This window comes from Lepidochelys kempii, chromosome 4 (assembly GCF_965140285.1).
Source record: "Lepidochelys kempii isolate rLepKem1 chromosome 4, rLepKem1.hap1, whole genome shotgun sequence".
NCBI lineage: Eukaryota > Metazoa > Chordata > Testudines > Cheloniidae > Lepidochelys > Lepidochelys kempii.
The window spans coordinates 50,718,706-50,738,425 of record NC_136383.1 but is presented as its reverse complement, the minus strand read 5'-3'; the positions used below and the strand labels follow the sequence as shown (position 1 = coordinate 50,738,425).

At 39.1% G+C, this 19,720-nt stretch overlaps 1 protein-coding gene and 1 long non-coding RNA gene across 2 annotated transcripts in view; both read left to right on the top strand.

Moving 5' to 3' along the window:
* Positions 1-19,720, top strand: part of MAML3 (mastermind like transcriptional coactivator 3) — a 349,702-nt gene that overhangs the window by 110,459 nt on the left and 219,523 nt on the right. The window lies entirely within an intron of this gene.
* Positions 4,950-9,832, top strand: LOC140910407 (uncharacterized). The gene is made up of 2 exons (XR_012158573.2): positions 4,950-5,669; positions 9,200-9,832. It is a non-coding gene; the product is annotated as an uncharacterized LOC140910407 (long non-coding RNA).

The window sequence follows — 19,720 nt, the reverse complement described above, 5'->3', positions numbered from 1 at the left end:
CTCATCCTAAATGAATTTCCAGGTGCAAATTCTACCACTTATGTATCCCCAGCTGTTAGAATATTTTTAGTGTGTGGTTAAGTGTTTGCACTTACAAAGTGTGTGGGTGTATGTGAGTGTTAATTTTGTGTGTGCATGCATGGAAGCGATTGAGGCAGGCTGAAGGAAGAAAGAGTGACATGGGTGGTATATATTCACTACAGCTGTTGGAAAGAGTTCCTTGTAGGCTACACTTGAACCTATTATCAGTTTTGCCTCAAGCCCCATTTGGGCCAACAGTGTTTGAATATTTTGTTACAGATTTTGTTGCAGGTTTAGGAAAGCAGCTGCTGCCCCTTTAATTTGCCTTAAGAGCAGACTAGGGAAGTTCCTGGTTTTTAACCCCTTGGTTACTGGTAATGTCTGCCAGGTAGTAATCTTGGCATTTTATAAATATGCTTGAAGAATTTCAACAGACTTCTCATCTAGCCTTACTGTTCATTTCCTTGCTTTTAAGTATGTGGGTTTTGTAAATGTGATAGGTGAGTATGTTGTTGTCATTTAGTAGCCTTCATTTGTTTGTAAACAAAGTTTTTGTTTCTGGAATTTCCTAGAGTGTTTTTTTCCTTACAACTAATTTTTTTTTGTATAGGTAAATAAAGGTATGGTTTAAAAAAAAATTAAATGAATGAGAAGGCAGAGTCAAAATATTATTAAGCTAAAAGAGCAAATGGAGCTGTCCAAGCTATTGATGGCTGGAAACCAACAGACTTATTCCTCTATTAGCTTTGAAATAGTTGTTGAAAGAATCCGTGTGGGGAAAATGCACTGTCTGTCGCAATACAGCACCCCCAATACATCTGTAAGGGTTATGGAAAGCACTTGTTGAAGAGCAATGACTATGGACTAGCATCACCACACCCATACATTTTTGGTTTTATTGTTGAAATAATTTATTAAAGACAACAGCTATCGTGGCTCTTACTTTTCTCTGTCAGCTTCACTGATGGAGAATCATGACTAGTTTTCAAATATTGGCAACGCTTTAGACATTTTAGTGTTCTTGCCATTGAAAACAACCTATTGCACAAGCCAGTGTCAAAGTCTGTCTTATCTATTTATTGGCATATATGCATTTATAAAATGTTTATCATTGTGATACCGTACATGAGTACTGCATATGGATTGACATCAACTGTGAGGCAGTCTGGGGGCAGTCTTCAAACTGACTTGTTGGATGTAATGGAATGTCCTTGGATTTCCAGAAGGCTAAAGGAAAAGTCACAAAAATGTAAAAAGTTTTAAACTTTTAAATCTTTTCATTGGAAAATTTACTTCATATATTTGGATGTTCAGGACACATTCTAGTTGTCAAGGAAATTTTGAAATCAAAAGTATTTTTTGTTTACTGAATTTTTAATTTTTTGGTTCTACAAGAGGGATCAAGATCTGTCCTAAATAAACCACAGATACTTGCAGAGCCAGGGCCAGAACCCTAGTCCTATAACTCCAAAAACATAGGCCTCCACTACTTTGACTACAGGAAGATCTCTGTTACCTCTTGGTAGGAGGCCCTTGTGTTCTTTCTAACGGTCAGCAGAGTGCAGCATGCTCAAATGTCCCTAGGATCAGATCCTTGGCTGGTGTAAATCAGCATACCTCCACTGAAGTTAGGGCTTGTCCACACATGGATTTATTCAGTAACAGTTATTCCTGAATAACTCCATGTTTGGATACTCTTATTCTGGAATAGTGTGCTTGGTTATTAATAGTCAGTGGTAGATTTAATTGCGAGTAACTTCAAAAGGAGCTGTATCAGGCCACCATAGCTTTACTAAGAAACAGGAAAAAACCACCTCCACAATAAGAGTGTCCACACAGACAGTCATTCGGGAATAGCCGTTCCTGAATAACTCCATGTGTAGCCTGTAATGGAGCTATGGTGGGCTGATACTGCTCCCGCTGAAGTCATTGGCAAAGAAACCTCCCATTGGCATCTGTGAAAGTTGGATTGGGCCCATAATTCCTATGGAAATAGGGTTCAAAGTAACAAAAGTCATTGCTGATTTTCTTCACATGTAACTACCTCATGCATTTGCAAGGAGATTTAATTGTTTCAAAAATTTAAAGGAGTAGTAATAAGCCATTTTTGAACTAGAGTGAGAAAAATAAACGTTTGACCATCAAAATTTCAGTTGAAGTAATTATGTCCTGTAACTCAAAAACAGTGTGGCCAGTTTTCTTCAAACTCTGTAGAGAATTTTCTCCTTTGCCTGCGGAGTAAATCTGTGAGTTTTCATGACTAGTTTTTTAAGGCAAAATAGGGGTAAAACAGGGCTTTCAAATGGAAACTCATTGCAAACTTAAATATGGAGAGAGCAGGCTGCTACCTCTCCATAACAACTATATTTTATACAGATTTGTCCATGAGCAGCTCCCCTCAGTTTTAGGTTGATGGGGGGTGGGGGTATGCAGTGCATCTGTAGCTATGGTACATTTGTCTGTGCATGGGCAGATAGATACACCGAAATGACTATAGTATGATTTAAAAACAACAACTTGAGAACAAAAATATTTATCTGTTCCTACCTCTGGTCAAATGCGTATAAACCTCTGTACAACATAATGACATAGATCTTTTTATGTATCATGTTAAACGTTCTTATTCTACGGGTATAGCTGGCAATTCACTTTCAGTGTGCACTAAAGCAATCTCCAAAAGCAGTTAAAACAAAAGTCATTACAGTGTGTATGTGATCCAGTAAGTTTAAAATCCTGGGAATGTGCTTTAATAAACGTTCATTGGCTTTTCCCTCTCCACAACATTTCCACTGTACAGAAGAAACTGAAAAGATGAATCCCTGCAGAACAGATCCTGAGGACCACTGTTTCTTTGCATACTGAGAGGTATTTGTGAGAGAAACCCAGAAGCCATCTTATAGTCGATTTCACCTCTGATTTCTCAAAGGTAGAAATAAGGATCATTTAACTGCAGAACAGCAAAGTTTCTCTCACACACACGCGCACAGTTTTATTTTACAGTTGAGTTTTTTCAAAAAGTTGGAAAGGTTCTTTTTCAATTTGAGGGATGCTTTATCCTTCCCAAAGGCTGGGCCACTGTTTGTATAAGGCCACTTATGTACGCAGTTCTAGCCTAGTGAAATATGGCAGTGGATGAGATAGCGCAGGCCTTGTTAATACTTAACACTGAATAAATAAGGCAGGTCATATCCATTGTTATTACTTACCTCCAAGTGCAGTGCAGTGATGTTAGCTGACAAAAGTCAGGGGAAAAACAGTTCTGCTGTCTGCAAAGTGGAAATCTCCTGAAACAAAAGACATGGAAATACTAGGGCCCTGCACCCTTGAAGATTGGCATTGTCCAAATAAAGTATTGTCCAACTGAAAAGTTTTGTGTAATGAATGATTTGCAAATAAATTGGGAACGAAGATGCAGCAGCAGGAACCTTGCAATGAAGTAATCTTATAATGGGGAGCTTTATTTTGAGGCTTTCATCTACTAAATTAACTTGGCAACTACTTCTATATTTTTTTAAATATTTTTTTTATCCATGTACAAATACAAATTGACCCAGAGTTTTGTTGTTGGGTTTTTTTTAATGGAATTGATTCTTTGGGTTTTATTTTCCTGGAACACAATAAATCTCCTCCTTTAAATGTTTTTGTTGTTTTGTTACTTCTTTGATAAGCTGCTGCACTTTGATACCCACTCACGTACGTTTTTGTGAGGTCTTTGTTGTCAGACACAAGCAGTTTGTGACTGGTGTTAGGAGGAGAACACGGTAGAACAAGTTATAGCATCCATGGGAACTTAAAGCATCAGAAGTGAAGCACCTTGTATCATGAATTTTATTAACTTATTTCAATTCAGCACATTAAAAAAAATATTTGTCGTTAGTGCTAGGTGTCCTTGCCTTCAATTAGAATTCCAATCTTATTCAATAAAATCCATTCAAAATCAAAACTAAACAGGAGCCACTCCCTCCCCAATATCTGACCAGTCAACTCACCCCACAAAGAGAGGTTTTGCAGAGTACCTGTCAATACATTTAGCCCAGTTTGGATGGACCAATAGGAGGAGTAAGTAATGAGTTCCAAACTGAAGGCCACCTACATTATTATGAGACTAGTCCCAGGACAATAAAAATTCTGCTCAGTTGAGAGGAGTGCCAGATGATAAACCAAAACCCCAGGCTTGGGAACAATGAGTGACTGCTCCATATAACTGCAAACATGCATCTGACTTCAACATTTACATGGGGTCTTTGTTTTATCGGATTTCACAGAATGGTTTTAGTTATGAAGGTCTTGGTAATTAAGAGTATGGAGTAAGTGCTTGCAGCCCTCATTTTATTGATTTCCATAGGGCATCCAACGAAACTGTAACATGAGTATGTTCAGATGAACTAATTTGTGTGTCAGATTTCAGAAGATGCTGTGTAATTTGGGTGTTTGACATGTGACATTTCTATATTTTTCTTTTCATTATTTTTTTTAAAAATAATAAAGAAATCCCTCAACATTCACCCAAGCGAGAGCAGCAGACTTATTTCCTGAGGGTCTTGAGATCTCCCACAGAATCTCAGCTTTTGTTTAAAAAAAAAAATGTTTGTAGTCTTTCTGGTTCTGAGGTTAAAAAGCCAGTTGTAGATTGTTGCACCAATTAGTTTTGCTGAATATTGTTGCATATTATTGCACAAGTTGTAGAGATAACGGTTTATAAAATACAGTAGGGTGTAAAATGAGGCTCTTCAGGACAAGGCAAGTTATCTTAGGGCGGGCCTACACTTACAGTGCTGCAGCGGCGCAGCTGCATAGAGTTTAGTGAAGAAGCTACCTACACTGACGGGAGAACTCCTCCCATCGACGCAAGTACTCCACCTCCCCGAGAGGCCGTAGCTCTGTTGCTGGGAGAAGCCCTCCTGTAGACATAGCGTTGTCTATATGGATTCGGTCAGTATAACTGGTAGCTCAGAGGTGTGGATTTCCCACACCCCTGAGTGACTTCGTTATCCAACATAAGGTTGTAGTATAGACCAGGACTTACTCTATTGATAATGCACTGTTTACACTCATAAAGCTATAGAAATTATACATATAAAAGCTACCCTTATTTTACTAACTTTGTTTGTTTAGGCCTCACCGTGTTTTCTAGGGCCTGTCTCTGCTCTCACTCACACCAATGGAAAACCTCCTAATAATATCAGTGGGAGCCAGATATCTGAGGTAGGAAAACTAGATTACCCTAATTTTTGGGGTGGGGATAGCTGAGGCTCAGAGAAGTTAAATGATTTATTCACCGTCCTACAGCAAGTTAGAGAGAGAAACAGCAAGGAGAACCCAGGTATCCAGGCTTTGGAAGTTGAACTGAGGGAAAAATGTAATTCTCTGCTAAGCTCTACTTACAAACCCCGGTCTGCCCACTTAGGATGCCAAGATGAGATGCCATTCACGTTACTTCTGCCCCTCTCGCTGAGGAGATGGGAGATGAGCCAACTTTGCAGGTTCTGCTTGGTGGTCTTCTTACACCTCAGGCCAGTTTTACTCTGCCATCCCTCAACTTAATCAGCAAGTCACATGAAGCAACTTGATGGGTTCAAGGAAAACCCATTGAATCACTTGTTCCTCTGACCACTTACTCTGGGTCCAGCACATTGCATATGCACCAGGTAAACAGACATCAACAATCCTACATGTAACATGAGCTTACAGTCTTGAGGGGTCCTTTTCAACTCCATACGTAAATCCTAAGTATACAAATATCTGCTTCAGTATGATCCCAATAAGTAGCAAAGATCTGTGGGCTGGAAAGATTTGTGTGTGCTAAACCATGACATGGCTAAAGCATATGCTGATGAAATTCATATACTTAGGACAGTTTTAAGGGTGGGATTGTAGGTAATGGAGGGAGGGGACAGTCTCCATCCTGTAGGCAGAAGCTGACTGGAGATCCAAAGGAGAGTTAAGGTTATGATCTCAAACTTTAACTGTGAATTTCCCAAGTTTGTAGCGTCTAGGGATTTTTTTTTAAGACCTGACTATTAGTGTTATTTTAAAGGACATCATATGAAGGTGTTATGATGGTCTCAATCTTAACTCTATATTAAAGTTGCTCACGCGCTCTCTCTCTCTCTGTCTATATATACTTTTTTAAGCATTCACTTGGTGGCTGGAAAACTACAGCAATTTAAGGGTTAAGATTTCCACTGCATCCTTAACTCTTGCCATTGTACTTAGCTATTGCAGTACAGTACGTGTGGAACATTCTGTTGGGTACTAATCACAATTTGTTCCTCTTTACAAGGCATGTCATTTAAATTTACCTTCATCCCACACAAACCTGGTATGGGTATTATCTCCTTGTTTGTTACTGGAAATTATTGACATTAACAATGCTTTACCTTAAAGTGAGGGTGAAGACGACTTTTATTACATGTCAAAATATCACTTTTTTTTTTTTTTATTGCAGGGGAGTCTCTCACTTTGGCCTTGTCACACATTTAAAGGCCAGAATCACCTGTTTGGACTCTGGTCTATTGACCAATAGATCTCAGATTCTGCATTAGCTGATGCAGTCACAATGGCTATAGTTAAGGTTGGAGTGGGAAACTGTCCTCTTTTTTTCCTTGAATTTTGTAAATTGTAATTCTACCATAAGCAATCTTTTTTTGGCTGCTAATAATTTAATTGCATTCAGGATATACACATTGCCCACTTTTATCCCCTCTGAAATTGGTTCACACCCCTTTCATGTAGGGATGATAGATGGAAACATAAAATTGCCTTGTGTTTTATAAAATAGTTAGTGTTAGTATAAGCTGAGGGCAGATGGGAAGAGCAGTTCTTGTTGAACATTCAGCATTAGAGTTCTGCCTCTGTGGAGTTTGGAGAGCACATTGCCCTCTGAATACTCATCACATACTAGACATTCAGAGAGGACTGATGGGCAAACCTGATTCTTCTTGTGTGCAGCCATGATCTCTGTACTGGGCATGCTTCCTTTTATCTGCTGAAAGCGAGCTGGAAGAAGGCCATTAGTCATTATTTCAGACATCAGGAACTGCTCAGAACAGATAGTCTTGTCACAATGTGAGAAGGCACTGTGGTTTCCACCAAGACCAAGATTAGCTGGAACTTTTAAAAGAAAATCTCATATGATTTTATGTGTGGCTTTTCTTCTCTCTTCCCCTCGCTCCCGCAACATTTGTGATCTGTTATTACTGAAATTATAAACAAGAGCTCTATCTAGTTCCTTATGTTGTGTCCATTGTAGTAGGGTAGCTGAGTGCCCTGGGACTTCATTGGGAGCAGAGAGGTGCTGCTGAGCACCCGCAGGATCTGGCTCTGAGTGAACTACATTTGTCTAATATATTACCTTTTGCTTACCATTGAAACACAGCATCCTGCCCCTCTTATGCTGGCTAAGATATCTGGCTAGTCAATTACAAATCAGCAGAGAAAGACATGGTACCTGGTATTTTCTTACAATAGTGAATCAGTGAATAGTATGAGACTTAAAGAGTATACTTCTGGCAAAACAAAAAGGAAGCAGATGCCCTCCTACCCCTTCCCAAACCTTAAATGATAACTTGAATTGAATTAAATAATGAATTTATCCTGTATTTCATGTTTTGTTTGTAATAAGGCTATGCATGGGGACATGGTAACTAGGAGTGAGCCGGTGTTTATTTGCTGGTTGGTTGGATATTTATGTCAGGTTGCTAAGCTAATGCACATATTACTTTGCTGAAGGCGAGGTCTTGGGTGTGGGAGAAGTAGGTAAGCATCTTAAAATGGTCTAAAGACATAGAAAGAATTTGGGAGGGAAAGATTGAGGTGCTATGTCTGGAAGTGGTAAGAGTTGCATTTACACTGTCATGTTATGTTGAAGCAGGGATACAGGAGGCTGAGGTTTCTAGCTTTTCCTAAGATGCAGTGCCAGAGTAGCGCATGTACAATTCTGTACATTTATGTCATGATCAGGCATGTCTCATGGGCAACTTCAGAAACCATTCTCTTTAGAAACAACTCTGTGTGCATGTCTTTGTTTGTGTTTATATGTTTATATATTCCTGCACAAAAACCTAGGTTAATTTGAATTCGACTGCATATTCCACTAATGAAAACTATAAAAAGCAATTAATCTCTCAGATAAATCATTCAGTAGCCCATCCCTGCTCCACTCATCGGTTCTCGTTCTCACCCTCAGCTGCCTCCTTTCCACATCCCACATATCTCCAACATCATCCTAAACAACCAAAATCAGCTCTGCTGCTGTTCAGTACCCCTGGCTTGTAGTTTGTGCTAAAAGAAATTCTAATCAGCATTCAGATACATGAGAAAAGGTGGAGATTTTCAGTGTTTGAAAGTCCATTCTCTGATTCTGTAGGAGAAGATCTGTGTAAGCTGTATCAGTAATGTTCACACTGAAGTTAAATTAACAAAAAATCAACTCAAAAATAAAAACCTACCCTAAAACAGCGATCTTAAGTGTCTCGTATTCAGATGTTTGAATAACATTTCTTTATCACAAACTAGACAAGTAAGACATATGGAAGATATCTAGTTTTTAGTTAACATTCTCTATATTGGGATAAGATACTGGCATATAAATAGTTTTATAAATAGTTGAAATGATTATAAACATTTAAATAAATGGCAGGTTTTCTTCTAGAAAGTTTTAATTGTTGGATAAATTTTGAAGATGCGGTGCAGAATGTTGAGGTTTAGCATTTAGTTGGACAATCTATTTTTTGTGTGTGTCTGTGTGCAAGAGGGAGAGAACACAAGCAGCTACAGAATACCCTCTGAACCACATGGTGGCACAGGTTTGGGCAAGCCTCCTGAATCCAAGCCTGTCCTACCGCCTGGGTCCAAGCTCAGGTGGCCAGCCCATGTCACTGCTCATGCTGTAAGGTCCACACTACTTTTTCTAGTACAGTAGCTAGGGCGGAGGTAGCGTGAGTTTGTCTGTGTGGGTTGGGAGGCACACTCGCAGCTGCAATGTAGACATACCCTGAAGGGTTTTGAAAGAAAAGATCTCTTGAGTAATCATGGATCTAGAGGCTTAAACAGTGCATCAGGAAAAGTGCAATTTATCAGCAGTTCCACTTTCCTTCTGGGACAGACTTGGTTGTGCACGAGCTTGACTTGCATTTTTCATTTTGCTTGAAGTTAAAGATCTGTATCTCTCATACAGCTCCCATCAATTGTATTTGTTTATTTGGAAAAGACAGAGACCATCTAAAAGGTAGGCCATCTTCTTTTTGTGTGGCTGTAAATATATGTGAAAACCAAGCTTTAGATATTGTTAAATTGCTGTGACACATTAAAAAGACATGATGTTATGCTATGTTGTGTCACTTGGTTATTGTGTGATGACAAGAGAGGCATAATATGATGACACCACATCATCATGTATTGAAATAAACGGCCATTATAAGGACCTTTCTTAAAGCATTTTATGGTTTGTGTATTTAACCCCTTATACAAGTATGACAAGATCTTCTGAAGAACATCCTGGGCCTTTTTCTGTAAAGAGAAGAAACATCAATGCTACATGGGAAATGCAGAACTACTGTGCTGACTCCTCTAGGCAGCCAGAGCAAGTGTGACTTGTTAGTTCCCTTTCAGCAGAGAGGAAAAGAGGAGACCCCCTCATAAAGGTGAAGCTACAAGAACTGACGGGAAATGTTATTAAGGTGAACTCTGGGAATATCTAGCCCAGTACAGAGATAGTTCCACATTTATTTTAACCTGCTTTGAAATATGACCATGCTTCAAGACTTTGTTGTTTGGAATTAAATCACTTGAGGGATCTGAATAAAATAAATTGTCAAAAAGGGAAGGAGCTGTATCAGAACTTCCCTTATCCATGCTGAGTAAAATTTTCAAAGTGCTTATGTGACATAGGAGCCTAAATCCCATTTTCAAAAGCAACTTTGGGACTTAGGTTCCTAAGTATCTTTTGATTTTCAGTGACACTTAAGTTCCTTAAGTGCTTTTGAAAATTTTACCTGATATATTATCACTGGCTGCAAGTACCTTTCACACTTTTCCTCTTTAAAATAAGCATCGAGAATTCAGACGGAGGGAAGGAAACGATGTGTAGGGTAACATTCACTGGGAAGACTAAGAAGAATATAATAGAGGGAAATGGCAACTCATAATGAAGAAGCAGATAACAAGCTAACATGGCATACAATCTGGCAGGATGAACCTGTGCTCCGTACTGCTTCTTAATACATATTTATTGATGCAACCTAAATAAAGAGTACCAGGATTAGTAATATGTTTATATCAATTGGCCTTCACCATAAGATAGAAACAAGTCGTTTTAAATAGCACAAGTCTCAATAGCTACAATACATATTAATACCTTATTTGTGCTTGTATATGCAGGCATACAAACAAACTGTATCTAGGATCTCTTTCCTTGCTTTGCCTGCTAGGTTAGGCAAATGTAGCCGCTGCTGTGCTGATATCTCCCTTTCATTACTGTAGCAGGGAATGTACCAAGAGAACCTGTTGGACAGCTAGAGAGAACTTCACTGCCTATATTCATTAACAAACTGAACTGAAGAGGAGATAAAAGCAGTATTCAGGATAGTCATATAACTGGGAATACAATACTCTATGCCCTTCTTTCTGGGTACACATAAATATCAGAGATTTGTTTTCTGGAGAGAAGCAGACTTCCTGGGATAATAATTATGTGGTAGATGGCTGAAAAGCTGTTGAATTTCTCAAAACAAAATGTAAGGTTTTGTACTTCAGCATGAGATACAGAATGGGCCAAATCCTGCACACAGACACACTCATGTGACTTGAAGTCATGACTCTGTTTTTTCATAGATTTTGCAAATAGAGAGGTAAAATAACCTCTACTCCTATTTGAGATTCCCCTCTTTATGCATCCCAGGATCACATTAGCTCTTTTGGCCACAGCATCACAATGGGAGCTCATGTTCAGCTGATGATCCATCATAACCCCCAAACCTTTTTCAGAATCACTGCTTCCCTGAATAAAGTCCCTCATTCTGTAAGTATGGCCTACATTCTTTGTTCCTAGAGGTATACTTTACATTTAGTGGTATTAAAACCTATATTGTTTGGTTATGCTCAGTTTACCAAGCCATTAAGATCCCTCTGAGTCAGTGGCCTGTCCTCTTCATTGTTTACTACTCTCCCAATTTGTGTGTTATCTGCAAACTTTATCAGTGATGATTTTATGTCTTCTTCCGGGTCACTGATAAAAATGTTAAATAGCATAGGACCAGGAACTGATCCCTGTTGGATCCCACTGGAACTACACACACTCAATGATGATTCTCTGTTTACAATTACATTTTGAGACCTATCAATTAGCCAGATTTTAATCCATGTAATTTGTGTCATGTTAATCTTATATCATTTTGTTTTTTAATCAAAATGGTGTGTGATACCAAGTCAACTCCTTAAAGCAGTCAACACTATTACCTTTATCAACCAAACTTGTAATCGCATCAAAAATATCTAGTTAGTTATTTTGATAGGATCTATTTTTCATAAACCCATGTTGATCTGCATGAATTAAATTACCCTCCTTTAATTCTTTATTAATCAAGTCCCATATCAGCCACTCCACTGTCTTGTCCAGGATCTATACCAGGCTGACAGGCTTATAATTACCCCGGGTCATACTGTTTACCCATTTTAAAAATTGGTACACTAGTTTTCATCCAGTCTTCTGGAACTTCCCCAGTGGTCCAAGTCTTATTGAAAATCAACATTAATGCTCCAGCAAGCCTGATCTTTTGAAACTCTTGGATGCCAGTTATCTAGATCAGCTGATATAGAAATGTCTGACTTTAGTAGCTTCCATGTTTCCATTCCACTACTATCTCTGGAGGATGTTAGTATTATCATCACAATATGATGAGACTATATTACCTGTTTTTTCCCCCAAAATACAGAACAGAAATATTTATTGAACACTTCTACCTTTTCTGAATTATTGTTGATGATTCTGCCATTTACCATCTAGTAGTTGACTAGTACCATTGTCAGGAAACTTTTTGTTCCTGATATATTTAAAAAACTCCTTCTGCTGGCCATAGATTTTGCCTTATGTCCCTCTGCTTCCCTTATCGATTTTCTACATTTGTAACTTCAGTTTATATTCATTACTATCAACTCCCTCTTTCTTCTGTTTATTATAGATTTTGTTTTACTTAATCCTTGCTCATGTCTCTGTTTAAGAGTGTGTGGTGAGCCGTAGCACCAGGAAGGTGAGGTGCATTTACAACCAGGCACATCCCAGTTCCCAGGGGATGGCATAACTGAGGTCCAGCAGGGCAGCTCGGGAGAAACCTGGAGTTTAGAGGTTGTTAAACTCCTATTAATTTTAGTAAGAGCTGATAATATATCAGAGGACAAAATTTGCCATTGCAGGCCTGATTCTGCTCCATTGGCATCAATGGAAACAGAATCAAGGCCCAGTGTGTCTTAGGCATATATTTTAATAAAAAATGTGACTGTATTTTACCTTGTGACTTGGCATTCAGCTGATGATATATGTTAAAAACAGTTGAAAATTAGTGAAAGCAGCACATGTTCTGACTCTAAAGATGGTATCCTTTCTCTCAGCCTCACCACCGTTAAAGGAGAAAACATATATGACGTCAGTGACCCTACTTCTCACCCTGAAACCTCATTTCTTTTTGGGGAGGTAGATCATTGCACAACTATCCAGAGGAGGGTGAACGTAGATCCCCTTTAGATAAGCTCAGTCTCTGAAGTTTTGCTCCCTGTTGGCATTTGGCAGCCCTGTTCACAATGTGACCTGGGCCTATGGGTTAGATGTCATAGTAAATGTCTTTGGTACTTCCCTATTAAGGCCCCAGTTCATCAAAGCACTTAAGCACATGCTTAAGTCCCATTGACTTCAAGGTAAACATGTGCTTAAGTACTTTGCTGAATTGGGGTTAAATGAGGGAGAAGGCTGAAGTTCCTTATTTAAAAAAATACAAAGAAAAAACTCCCCACGGTATTCTACAACAAAGGTTCAATCTAAATACTGCACTGAAAGCCTTGTAAGGTGCAGGGTTTAGGATCATTATGATAGTGTGTTTCTGTGTACAAAAGGAAAGCAATGGAAATCTAAAACTAACTTATTTGAAGTTTAGAATCTCTGAATGGCTGGGTTGATTTCCTTTCATCTGGTTCCCTGTTGGACCACCGGACTAAGAACACACAGGACAGTTGTTTTAATTTTTTAAACAACTGCCTCAATTTTTGTGGGTGTTATCAGCTGTAGCTAGCATCAAGACATCTAACAAACTGATGGACTCAGCGAAAATGGAGGCTGAGTTGAGGTGCCTTTCAAAAATTGGCCCACAATATGCTGAAAGGACTCCACCTGCACCTAGGCATTAATTCAAGAAATATAAGTGTGGTGTGAATTTTAACTATCACTTTTCACCCTTCCTCCAAAGACGCTAGTTTTCTGAAGCCTCATGGCTCTTTCATTGTGTACTAACACCCTGGAGCAGGGGTGGCCAAACTTACTGGCCTTCTGAGCCACATATGACCATCTTTAGAAGTTTGAGAGCCAGGGTACACCAGCCGGAGCTCCGAGCTTCAGCTGGCAGGAGGCACCTACTGGGGCTTGGGGCTTCAGCCCTTCTGCTGCTGAAGGTCCAAGCCCTGGCAGGCATGACCCTCCTTTCCCACTGGGCGGAAGCCCCTACCCTACCACCCTGCTGCAAGGCAGAGGTCCCAAACTCCTCCCACCCCAAGTCTTGCAAGTGAAGAATGGTGGGGGCAGCGTTGCAAGCCACACTTTTAAATGTAAAAGAGCCTCATGTGGCTTGTGAGCCACAGTTTGGCCACCCCTGCCTTGGAGGGTGTCTACCAAAACTGTACTAACTCTGCTGTCAACTGATCAGTAGGAGGTACTCAAACATGATGCAGTCACCAGACCTTTTTCATACCGCTCCCTAGCACTCCCCCCTGTCCCACCTCTTTTTAAAATTATTATTATTATTCTTTTCTCAGGACTGGCATGAATTGTATAGAGTATGTAGTACCATGTTTTTCAATCTGTAAAGTGTGTTTCTCATGGAGGGGTTTCCCCTCCTTCTCCCAGACTGGGAAAGGATTTATTAAAAAGGTAAATAGCCACCTTATGTCTAATTGCTTGACTTCTTAAAGATTTCTCTTACCATCACTCTCCTCCTCAATTTACAGGCCTTACTACTGACAATATGGTGAAGGTCCAGTCAAGTTTGCTATTCAGTTTCTTACTATTTGAATGTTAGTACTGCATTGTGATGTATGGATTGTGCGCGCTCTCTCCCTCTTACATGTACATGTGCTTCAGCAGCTGACTGTAAAAATCTTAGGGGAAATTCTACTCTAGAAGACCCCTCCCGTACAGGTGGCACCAAGCAGATTTTGAGATTAAGATGAGTGGATGATCACGCAATTTTAGAAACAAGGATCAGTGTGAACATTTAGTCTTTGTGTTTGAAGAAGATTAACTGAATCTTTCCTCTCTTCTGATCAGTGGGACGCTTTAATGGTGGCATTGTTTTGTTTCTCCTTGCAGATACAATGAATCTCCCAGTAATGTTCCTGGAAAAGCCCTGCAATCTTTTCTCTGAAAGCACTGTCTTGAAGCTGGGGCTAACTGCTGCAAATTTTACCAGAATATGTTCTAGAATTTTGATATAATTTCGTCAGAAGAATACAAGGCCCTCAATAGAGTGCAGGCCCACAATATATGAAAGAGAAAAACATTGCAGTGACATTCCAGATAAAACAACCCTGTAATCTGTCTTACAATTATGGTCCCTGTTGTGTATCTCCTCCCCGCTCTCCACTCTTTTGGCACAGTTTTTCGGGGGTGGGAAGAGGAATGGTCTGTCCAGTCCTACCACAACATTCCTGAAGAGAGTTACAAAAAATGTATAAGGTTACCAAAAATCCAGTCAAAAATCTTCTTTTTGCATGAATGCAGTAAATAGATTGGACTTAATTCACTCTTTGGGGGCATTGCTCCTCTTCATTCACTGGAAGACATTGGAAGCCCTGGAGTAGATTAGACATCCTGTATTCTCTCTGCAGTTATCTCTTTTCTGATTTTCTGTTTTAATAGTCTCCAAATGTTTCCCATTTAGGCCAAATGTGCAACATTCTGGGAGCCCAAAAGCCCCCATAATTCTCATAGAGTGGAGCAGATTGAAACCATTCTCGTGTTTGTTACCAAAGTATGACTCAGGTAAACTAAAAAGTCCCAATAGGCAATGTTGCCTGTTAAGGTGTAGGATCACAGGTGGGAGTATACAATCCCATGGATCCTCATGGTCCCAATGGACTTTCTTATTAAAGATGAGATGGCTACAGGATTCAATGAATTGTGTGTAGGAACCCCTAATCTAGTTCATTTGAAGCATCTTACAGAAGTCACAGACTTGTGAGAGTACAGGTTGAGCAGCCTATAGATCTGCCCTCAGAAAAACTCCTGAGGGTCAATTAGAGGAGCATTTGTAGTGCATCCAGGAAAATTACAAGGTGACTTGCAATTTTCATTTGCAATCTTTGCTGAAATACTTCGTATTAAACTCCGTGCTCTGTAGGTGAAGTGTTTGTAATGTTAGATGTACTGGTTGTACTATTCTAGATGTGTAGAACTTCCTGTTTTGCACTTGCAGTTCTCTGGACACATATCATTGCACAATCCTATGCAAGAGAAACTGGTATCATTTAGAGGTTAAACTACCTTTTATGAAGGTGCTTCAAGGCGGACTGAGTGGAAGGCCCTGTTCCAAACTGCGCCCAGAGTGAGTGTCTGTTTTACTATTGTATGTATTTTAAATAGGAGCCGTTTACAAGGATTACCTTTAATTTCTTTTGAACTTTAAGGCAGGCAGATTGTTCATCTACTGCATTTTGGATTTGTCCCATGACTCTCTTTGTGATCCTCCCTCCCCCGTGTTGTTCCTGTCTGTGTCAAGGAGGTTGTGGAAATGCTATGTGTTCTGTCATCAAGCTGTCTCATGCCTTAAGATTATTGATTGTTACGGTGTTTCCAGTTTGGGATGGCTTGCCAGCACCTGACATGTCACCCTGCTCCAAAGGCATCTGGCTGAACATGGCCTGCATGTGAGAAAGCCAAAATGGCCCAAAATTATTTTAATATGAGATGACGGGGTTACTTCCTAGAATAATTTGCCCCTTGTTGAGAAGGGATGGAAGAGTCAGTAGCATTTGTGTTACTGTGTTCATCACCCATGTGGCTGACAGGGAGGGACGTCATATGCACATTTTTCATTATTTTCTTTCCTTTTCTTGATTTGAACAGTTCATATGTTTCAGACAAGAAAGGGCTAGTTTTTGAAGCAAGTGTCAGAAAACAAAATGGTGCTTTGATAAGTGTTACATAATGAACAGCCAAAAGCCACAAGAGGAAAATTAATATCTGAAGGGAGATGTAACAAGTTGGAGTGACTGGAACTGTGCCCATGTTTAAAACTGCCATGTGAAGTGTAAGGATCATTTAATTGAAACATTTTACCACCCACAGAAATTGGTGTGATTTATCTGTCTGGTCTGCTATGGTTATTGTTGATAATTGAACCTAGTTAGAGGACCAATGTAATTCTGGTGCAGAACTGAGCAGTAGCCTGTATTTTAATCCCATGTTCCCAGTGTACTTCTCTGAGCCTTCATTGTTCCTTGTGAATATCAGGGTGTTCTTTGTCTGCATTTGCTTGTGTCACAGGCCCAGTATTCTCACTCAGCTTCTTATTTCTGTCTCTCTCTCAGAATTTGTGAGTGTTATGGTGATGTATACGTGTAGAAGGGGCTGTTTCTAATGAGCTCCTAGGAAGTTAGAAGGCAAGGTAGCAGGCTTTTAGAACTGAGAGACAAGGATGGGGGTGGGAGTTTACACAGAGGGGCACTGTATTCTTTAATAGATTCTTATTTAATTAAGAACACTTCTGGGGGTGAGGGATGAGGGGGGCGCCTTGGTAACATATCAGAGAACAGCAGAATAGTTCTGTTTAGATTTTTCCCCCAAAGGATTCTGGGATATCTATCTCTGAGAGCTGCCTTTGTGCTCTTGGTTTACGTGCCATGGTTAATAAAGGAAGAAATATGATGATAAATCCATTGTGAAATACCTTGGTATTTTACAATCTATTGAAATAAATTCTTTGGTGCACTTTGAAGTGTGATTCCACTCTGAACGGTGACTGTAAAAATGGCACTGTGGGGGTTCTATATTTATTATGCCCCCTTGATTTATTATTATTATAATTATTATTTAATAATTATTTATTTATTATTATGTTTATTATGCCCCCTTGGATCAGATGTGCTCTTTTTAATAATAAAATGGTATTTTTATTGCACAGCTGCAAATGCAAGTATCATTTGAAGACAATGGGGATTGGCCTTACAACAAATGTAACTGAAGCCATAATTTGACCTGCAAAATTTTTAGATGATGATATGAAGAGGAAAGAACCTGGTTTGATTCAGGGTGAAATCCTTGCCCCATTGAAATCAATGGGAGTTTTTCTAATGATTTTAATGGGGCCTGGATTTCACCCTCGTGGCTGGTAGCTGGAAAAAAATCTTGTTGTTTTTAAACTGAAGAAATTGATTTAGCAGTATGGAGATCTTAGTATACCCACCTGTAAAATGGGTATATTAATGCTTGCTTAGCTCAGACATGGTTTTATTAATGCATATGTATCACTTTAAAGATTAGGGATTGTCTGTTCCAGATATTCACTAACATTTTTCTTTTTAAAATTTTTTCTGTCACTGATGGTATAGTAAAAATTTTCAAAGAGAAAAAAATGTTAGTGAATATCCGAAACTGAAACAGACAATCCCTCCTCCCCCAAACCAATCAAACAAAACACTCTTTGTCTTTCCCCTTAGATGTGTGCCTTTTTTTGTTTGTTTCTTTTAGATTTTTTTAGTGAAATAGACTGAAGAGGCTGACTTTTTGTTGCACAATATTTTCAGTTCAGATCTGAGTTTCTTTGGATCTGAATTGCAAAAGTTTGGCAGATTGATAAGAGATAGAGGAAGCAGGTCAGATAAAAGATTTTGACTTGTCTCATAATTATCCAATATATTATCTTCCAAAACATACATATCCACACAATGGCAGAATTACCTCTCCAGATTTTACAAATACATTCACAATATTGGACCATATTTAGACCCAGTGTAAGCAGGTTTGGTATTACTGAATTCAGTGTAACTGCCACGTACTTATACCGGTCTAAATCTGGCCATGCTTTGATTAGCATGGAACACATGCAATAACTTTAAGATTTGGAGGTGGAGCGTTTTGGAGCAGAGTTCCAGGGACACTGTCAACTTGAAATCTAGGAAAGTAGTTAAAAGCAGTTTCAATACAGCTGCCCTGAGTCCCCACTGCCAATTGTGATTGTACAATCACATTTTCCTGTTTTTTAAGTGTTTTTCTTCTCTCCTGTTGCTGCATTAAACAAAACAGAAAGAGTAACATATAACTGACTGCACCAGGGCAACAGTGAAGCTGACTATACACAAAGTTTGTCTAACCCATTTCAGTTTTAATAATATAAACAAATCAGTTATTTGTGACAATAGAAGATGAACTTTCAGAGAGAAGGATGGTTAAGATGATGTCATCCCTTTAATATAAATCTGTCTCTTTCATAATCTCTTTAGAAAACAGGAGTTGGTTTATTTTTACAGCAACATTATTAGATACAGATCCCAATGTTGACTGACAATTTAGTTGTGTCAAAAATACGATTAAGCTGCAGCTGTGGGACACAAGTAAAAGTGCCGGATCACATTAGTAACATAATTTGTGGTTTTACGGCAGCAGTTGCCATTGCCGCTAAGGCTAAGGGTCTTTGCAGGTTTGATGTAGATCCTAATTTGGGGGGGTAGAGGGGATTATAAATTGAAAGTTTTAATTCATATTACTTAGTAATTTGTGATTAAACAGCAATTGTGCCCAACTGTAAAGTCTGTTGGTGTTTAGACTAGTATTAGTGGCGGATCTGAGACAGGGCGAGACACTTTGCCTTTGACCCACTAATATGGTTGCTGTGGTACTAGTTTTCCACAGCTATATTTTCAAAGGTGCAGTTGTGTTCATACCTGACTTGAGCACATGCAGTCTCTGCACATAATACAAGTCAAGTGTGTCTCTGTATCAATACATGGCTGCAGGGGAGATTTTCTAAAGCCTAACTTGCTTCGATTTTTAATGTGATTTAGGTACCTAACTGCAGTTTGTGCCTCGAAGATCTCCCTCTCCAGTAGGCAGTATCCAAACCCTCTAGAAATGAGTCCATCCCCATCTGAGACCAAAATGTTCTTTCTGTCTCTGATTTAAATGACTTCCTCCTTCTGCTTGTTTTTAACAGACATCCATTCTCCTTTTCTCTTGCTTTAAATACAGCAGCCCAGATTAATCAATGACGTCAGTGGCATGACACAAGAGATGAATGTGGCTCTCTGAGTGCTTTTTTTTTTAGAAAGCTAACATTTCCTTTTTAGCCCTTGTCCCTTTAATTCTCCTAGCATTTGCGCTTGCTATATGATAGAGAAGTTTACCTTCTTATTTGCATTCATGATCATGAGGAATTGTGATGTTTATTTTGCAGTTTGAGAAAGGCTAAAAAGAAAAAATATTAGTTGGCACTACTGAGCCATG